An 8,361-nucleotide genomic window follows, 5' to 3' on the forward strand; every position below is an offset into this window, starting at 1 on the left:
TCACTTCAGACTTCTGGAAAGGTTTGACCCATTGTTGTTTTCCAGACTTTAATATACATTTAATTTATTAATGAATTTATTGATGAATTTGTTTAAAGAGCACAGAGGTTCAGCTGGAAATAGTTTATACTGTGAGGAAGACGAGGATTGTGCCACATTTACACTTCCTCTAGCTCTTAGTTAGTTCAGAGATAGCTCTCAGGTCTATGGCTCAGCATCAGTCTCTTGGCCCATTTAGCTTAGCATTAGCTTCTAGGTCCATTTAGGTCAAAGCTAGGTTCTAGATCCGGCGGTGTTACCTTGTGGGTCCACATAGCTCAGAGTTTACTTCTAGGTCCACTTAGCTTAGCGTTAGCTTCTAGGTCTTGACTCCTGGCTCCAGCTAAACTCAGCTGAACCTGAAAGCAGAGGAACGGACACCTTAAAACATACAGACAGATTTTGAAACTAATAAGTCTGTAAACTGCTAAGGTACTGTGGATGGAAATTAGCTGCAAGCTAATTCTGCTACATCAATAATAGCATTTATGTTTAATATGGTACATCCCCTAGAAATAAAAGAGACAGAAAAAACTGCTAAAGCATATGTAAGCTGAGCTTTTATACATACACCTTACAGATTTCCATTTCCTAATTTTAATAATCATAAAGCGTATTTATATTGTTCACACGACAAACCATGAAAACAAAGATACAGGAATAAATTCAACAGCACAGAAACCAGTGAAACACACATCAAAGATCGCACATGTGCAGCTTCTAAACGAGATTTTTGAGTTATTTTTGTGTAATATGAACACACACACACACACACACACACACACACACACATATATATATATATATATATTCTACTTTTTATTGTGTATTTTGTTTTTTCAATGTTTCTCGACCTCTGCTGCTGTTTTTCTTCCCGCTGCTGTCACATGATGCTGGAATGCCCAAATGTCCCCGACTGGGAATAAATAAAGTTTTATCTTATCTTATCTTATCTTAAAACTTTTAATAAAACAATATGAAATAAATCTGATTTATGGGTCTGAAGTCTTCAGGCTGATCGAGTCCTGCAGAGACCTGATCCCCTCTGGTCTTAAATCTGACTCAGGAACAGCCAGCAGGTGTTTCCTGAACTGATGCTGACTTCGGCCTCATCTGTTCTGTCTTCGAGCTTTTGGTTGAAGCTGATTTCTGGTTTCACGCGTTAAAGGTCGACTTCGACAGAAGCTCGACAGCCTTAAAGCGATGATGAGAGCAGGTTTTTATTAAAATCACCTCATGATGGAGCTAAAAGTGGAGCCATGACGGGAATCGAGGACAGGCTGACGGAGACTTACGTGGTCCACGGCAGGACTTGATCTCGGGGACGTTGTGGTCAAACCTCCAGCTCACCAGGGTTCAAAACCTCTTTGGTTTCATCGGAGTTCAACATGGTTTGAAGCAGTTTTACTCTTTAATTGTTGTTTTAAAAGAAAGATCAATCCTGGGTCAGAGGTCAGAGGTTAATCCAGATGACTCCAGTCCACGAAGACGTCTCTGAAGGAGCTACAGCTGGAGACAAATGCTGACAAATCGTTTTTAACTTTCTTCTCTGAAACACCTTGACGTCTTCTTCCAACCTTGTGGACAGACCTGTGTCCTTCTTGAATCTGTCTGGATTCTCTGAGTCCAGAACAAACGTTCGTCTGAAACCTGCAGCTTTCACAAACTCCTCTTAAAAATACGTCCGAGATGTTTCTCTGTCTGTCCCGTCTTCACACGAAGCTGTCCTGGTCTTTTCTTTTCACTCGTGTCCTTTCATGGACATTTATTCACCTCTCTTCAAAATGAAAATCTCATTTCTTGAACTCCCTCAAATGTTTTCTACTTTCCACTCTGAATTAGAATAAAAGATCTCAAAGAGGTTTTCTGGACGTTGAATCTTTTGTCCTCAGAAACGTCCAGAGCAGGAAAAGTTCAAGTGTTTTTGAAGCTTTCTTGTCTTCATATCAAAGTAGAAGATCTTAAAAAGTTCGTCTCTGTCGTCCGTCTCTCTTCAGGGTTGACGATGTCTCAGGCGTCCACCTGTCGTCCACCTTCTTCCTTCAAACCTTTTAAAAAGTTTATTCTTTTTTAATCTCTCAGAGGTTTTTTCTGGACTGTTTGACTTTTTTACTTTTTTAAAAAGCCGTCACATGAAAATCTTCAAAGCTTAAAAAGCTTCTGAAGTTTCGTGGTTTTCTTCTTGCCTTCAGCTTCAGACGGACGGAGCTGCTGTCTGGCCTGCAGGTGAGACTCTCTGAGGAGAGAGAGAGAGTTTACCTGCAGGTGAGACTGGCTCGCTCGCCCCACATTTAAATATAAAAGACTGGGAGGAGCTGGAGAGAGGGGCGTGGGGGGGTGGGAGAGGGAGAGAGAGAGAGGGAGAGAGAGGGGGAGAGAGAGGGGGAGGGGGAGAGAAAGAGAGGGGGGGAGAGAGGGTGGGGGGGCAGGGAGAGAGAGAGAGAGAGGGAGATAGAGGGAGAGAGGGAGAGAGAGACAGACAGGGAGAGGGGGAGGGGGAGAGAGAGAGGGGGGGAGAAAGAGAGAGAGAGGGGGGGACAGAGAGGGGGGAGACAGAGGGAGAGACAGAGAGAGACAGAGAGAGACAGAGAGAGACAATGTCAAACTGTGTCCCAGCCTGAGAGATGACCATCACAACACCTGACACACCTGACACACCTGTCTATATCTACAATCTGTTTTTTTTAATTCATGTGTCGCAGAAAAATGTTTCTGTGACACATGAATATAAATTCATTATTTTCATTATATATTTTAAAGTTATTATTGTTAATTATCTATTTAATGTACATATCTAATTTTATGTTTCTATATCTAATCTAGTTAATCTAATTCTGTGTGAATTATCTGTTGTGTTTATGTTTTTACTCGGTTACTTTTGTTGTTGTACTTTGTGTTTGTAATGGCTTTGACAATCCTGTTCATCTACAGTCCTGCCAATAAAGCTTATTGAAATTGAAAAAAAAATGAAATTGAGAGACAGAGATAGACAGAGACAGACAGACAGAGAGAGACAGAGACAGAGACAACGAGTGAGACAGACAGAGACAGACAGACAGACAGAGAGAGACAGAGATAGACAGACAGACAGACACAGACAGACAGACAGACAGACAGACAGAGACACAGACAGACAGAGACAGAGACAGACAGACAGAGAGAGACAGACAGACAGAGACAGACAGACAGAGACAGACAGACAGAGACAGAGACAGAGCTACCTTCTCTTTGATCCGCCTCAGGACAAACAGCGTGGAGCTTCAGATCTGAGTCAGAAACATTTTCTAACCAGGAGAACAGATCAGACTTCACTGAATGTTTGTGAGGAACAAACCAAGAACAAGTCGCTATGTTTTATGTAGAGTTATTTTAGCCATGCTAGCTGTGGATGCTAATGCCAGTATCATAGCTTTATTGATCTTCTGTCGTCGCTCTGCTCTCCACCAATAAGAGGTCAGACTTCAGCGGCTGCAAACATGACACGGTGGTTTGTTTTCATCGCTTTGATTCATGTCACAGTTCAATGTGCTGCGGAGTAATAACTGTTTCACAATAAATGATTTCACCATTATTTACAGAAGCTTAACTGTTAGCATTAGCCTCTGAGAAGTTTTAGTTCCTAGCTGCTGTTTTCATGGGGGACGGTTGTGAGTGTAACACAGAGTCGTGTGTGATCTGCAGGAGGTTGTTTTTGTTGTCTGCTTGTGTTGGTTAAAGAAAATCTGTTCATGAGAAACTGAAGGAAGAATCATTAACACCAATTCAAGATGACAGAAGTACTCTGGTAAAAGTACTGCATTCAAATGTTACCGTTAAGTAAAAGTACAGGTGTGTTACGGAATAAGTATGTAGTCTGATTTCTATTGGCTCACAGCACGTTCTGTCAGCAATTCATGATGTTCAGGTGTGAAAATCTGATCCTGGTTCTGTTTTCCTTTTCCACTTCTCATGAGTTTTGATGGTGCAGACCAGCAGGTTTCATGTGTCGGAGGAAACGTGATGTGAGTCTGAAGTGAGCAAGATGAAACAGAGGAGAGATGAAAAGAGATGGAAGACCGAGATAAAGAGAAGAAGAAGTGACTGATCTCTGGTCTGCATCTCCGCGTCTCTCCCTCAGGTGTGTTGATCACCGGTACACAGGAATTCCCCAGGTGAACCAGAGCTCCGCCTCCTACCTGTCTGACCCACCCTCCTCCTCCTCACATGCTAACACACCTGAGTTACGACAGATACAACTCAGTGCACAGGTGAGTTTCCGTCGGAGCTCACCTGTGCTGCACCAGTGGCTGTGATGGATTCATGATGATCCTGCTGTGAATGTGTGCTCAGCACGGAGCTGGAAGTGGTTAGCCTAGCTTAGCATAAAGCCCGGAAACAGCGAGTCTGGCTCTGTCCAAACAGAATCCACTGATCAACACGTTTTGTCTCATCTGTCTGAACCTGAAGGATAACAACACGTTAAGAGCTGGAACTATTTCCTGACACACAACCCGTATCCATGCGCCCAGTCCTTCACTGCAAAGTCTCCATCTGCCACACCGACTGCTTTTATTCTTTGTTGGACAGTTCAAAATACTACAATACCCATGAGCCTCTTGGCCACCGTTGCCATGGAGAGGAGGCCAGATTCAGACTTTGCTGTTGCAGTTTTAAACTGATTTAAAATGAGATATAAATCTTTAGCTTTAGCTTACCGTTAGCAGAGCTCACAACTGACTGAAGCTCTGTGATTGATGATCAGTGAAAGGCACCTTGGGAGTCACAGTTAGTGGTGGAAAGTAACTGAGTATATTTACTCAGCAGTTTACACGCTAACTGAGGAGCTTCAATAAAACTGCTACGCTAAAAGCTATGCTAGTTTCCTGCTTTTTGGCCTCTCAGGCTCTCCGTCCACTCAAAGTTCTGCTCTGTCAGGATGTTTTGTTATTGGTCAACAGAGTAAATTTGCATGTCAGGTTTAACTCCATTTGATTTGCTGGAATTAACTGACCTTCAGTCTCACAGAGCCGACAAAAGTCCTGCTTCTATCCTCCATAAAACTGTTTAACATGGTCTCAAACACCGGCGGAGAGCTCAGCTGACGTTCTGTGAACTTTACTTACTGTAACTGCTTGTATCTAAAGTATTTTAACTTTCATTTTGGAAGCACAGAGTTTTAATGATCAAACAAACGAACGGTCTCTCAGCTTCAGTAACAGAGTACATCCTGTGGCAGCGGGTTCATTCGTGTCTCCGCCTGCTGGACTGGATCCAGGTTCAGATTTAAACCTGGATTATTTGGGCTTTAGCTGCTCTCTGCTGGATCGTGAACATCACATCAGAGACGATCCGGCTTTTCATGTCTGAGTAAACGGCCCAACCTCGCAGACCTGACGGCAGCTGACGAAGCCTTCAATTTCAACAGTAAGATGAATTTTAAAATTCCAAATATATAAGATATATATAAGATATATATAAAAATCTATATATCTATGTCTCTCTCTATCCAGATTTATATGGAATTAGAAAAAAAATAATGATATATATATGGAGAGGGAGAGAGAGATAAATTGACTTTTGCCAGATTATGATCCTGAAACAACGCTGAAAATACGAGGAACGAGTTAAAGTTTTGGTTCAACAGTGAGGTTGTGGCACAGAATGACAGATTCATGAACTGACTGAAACTAAAGCCGACTTTGAACTGTTTGATTCTTCAGTTCAGTTTCGTTGGAGGCCTCGGTCTGATTCAAACAATCGTTCAAAGGGCCACGCTCGTCAGAGGACAGATTCTCCTCATGACTTTTACCCCTGATGACGAGCATGCAGCAGCGTCAGTGCAGCGAGTGATGAAACCTCTTCAGCCATGAAAAAGCTGGTGTTGGACATGAAGGCCGGGTCACAGCAGCATTAAAGAGGCGCAATTTCAACACTAATTTAATCTATTTCAACTGCTTCACTCACATTTTGGTGAACTCTGACACGTAAATCCACCCTGTTGATCAATAACAGACCATCCAAATAGAGGTCATCCTTAAGTGTCCAAACATTAAGTAGCTTTCATAGCTTAGCCTGTTTGCTGTTTGTCACCATCCAGTTTTATTGAAGCTTGTTCGTCAGATGCTAAACTGCTCCAGGTTTACACACAGTGAGGAGACAATAGACATCATGCTAACACAGCCGTCAATACACTGTGGATACCTATTGTGATGCTACCAACCCTGCTAACAGCTAGCAAAGTTAATTTTTGCTTCTTAATGGAGCAAACTGTAAGAAAAAATGAATTAACAAATCATAAATGAACTAAAATTATCAACAGACTGTGAAGATGTAACAGGTCTGATATTATGTAAAAGAGTATTTGTTAATTCATCAACTAATTAATGATTGCTATCTACTTTAGTTAGCATGCTAACCAGCTAGCCCCTGACCATCCTGTCTTGTAGTACCACTTTTTACCTCACAGAGGTGATACTGAGTCACTGTGGCGGCAGGTACCTTTCTTGACAGGTCTGGCTCTTGGTATCCTGGGACTAACCCCGCTGTAACCCCTGTTCAGACCTCCGGTGCTGGGTGCTGACTGATGCCCGAGTCCCCTCTCACTCCTCTCCCACTTCCCGCCTCTGCTGTCCCCGTCTGAACCCACCATGTCTTCATTGTCCCCAGCTGTTTTTGGGTCCCAGTCCTGTCATGTTCACTGGAAGGCAGCTGATCCCAGTTCTGTTTCCCACTTGCCTGGCTCCAGTTCTAGTGCCCAGTCTGGTGCCACCTCCCGCCATGATTCCTGACTGGGACCACCTGCTCCGGACCTGGAAACCTCCTCCTGCCGGTCTTCCAAAGCTCCTGTGCTCACAGTGTAAGCGTCAACATTCCCCCGATCCTCCGAGCTGCTAGTCTACGCAGAATCAGCTAATGCAACTGCTAGCAACATGGCTAATTGAGCTAACTAGCGAATGGCAGCTACAGTAAGCTGCTGCCCCCTTTTTGTCTGGAGATGAATTTGACCAATTCTGACATCTTGCAGCTTTAAATAACTCTATTGAATGAAACAATGAACAGCTTGTATACTGACTGTGGAGATTTATTGTCCTGTTAGCAACTGAGCTAATGAGCTTGCTAAGTTGGGTCAGTTAGCAAGCTTATTAGCTTGGGGAGGTATTTTCCCACTTCAGTGACTTTTTATTGAACAAAACCGTGAACAAAATGTCGGGGAAAGAGAACAGTAGAGAGAAAACAGAAAGCTCAGAGAGATATTGTGATAGACTGATGCTAGCTCGGCTATTAGCACATTAGCGGTTAGTTCACCAACTACCCTAGTGACTGATATACATCTTTAACCAGACCTTTGTTAGTGCTAGCTCAATAAAAACAAGTGTGACATTAGCAATGACAGACTGATGGATCTGAGTCAGGAGGTTTAGCTGAGACTGAAACTGAACTCTGAAGCTGAAACATCCAAACAGAACAGTGTCAGCAGTCTGTGACAGTGAGACACGATAAGATCTAAGTGTTTCTGAGGGAAAATCATCCAAACAGCTGCTTTCTGTCGCAGCCGACAGGTGACTGATCTGTGATAAAACCTCAAGAGGAGGAAAACCATAACAAAGGTCTCATATATACATGCATACATACATGTGGGGACTGTACACCCCGGTCCTCTAGACCCAGCTGTCTGGCCTGCTTTTGTGAGTCTCATGATGTCCAATAAGCTAATTTTCCAAACTTCTAATTAGCATTAGCTCGCTAGCTTTGGTAACTTGCAAGCTAAAATACTTCTGCTACTGTTCCAAGAGTTGATAAAGATTCCCAGCTTCTATAGCTTGGGGATCTGGAAATGGTTTAAAATCCTGCTAGAATACAATTTTACATACAGGCAGCTGCAACAGGCCTTAGCATGCAGGCTAATGTTAGCATGACTATTACAGTAGATAAAGCAGGATCTCGTTAGGGTTTTGTTATTATTGTAGCAGTTTAATAGTTTAACAGTTAGCAATTATACTGAGCTGAAACATCCAACCCTGGACAAGACAGAGAACAACAGGATTTACCGAAAATGTTCCTTTAATATACTGCTCAGATTCTTGCTTGCTAGCTCGGTTATATGTCAGCTAGAAAACAGCAGCTCTCTGGCTCGCTTAGCTAGTAAGCTGATGTTTTCCTTAATGTTGTGGGCTCTCTAGCTAGCAACATTTAGCTCATTAGAGTTAGCAATGTTTCAAATGATTAAACTTTCAGTGGATTTTTTATAATTTAAATCAAACTAAGTTCTAGAAAAAAAACGCCTCATTTATATTTGTATCAATATTTGTATACAGAAGACAAAAGTGAGTCCACACCCTCTAC

This window comes from Chelmon rostratus, chromosome 13, assembly GCF_017976325.1.
Source record: "Chelmon rostratus isolate fCheRos1 chromosome 13, fCheRos1.pri, whole genome shotgun sequence".
NCBI lineage: Eukaryota > Metazoa > Chordata > Actinopteri > Chaetodontiformes > Chaetodontidae > Chelmon > Chelmon rostratus.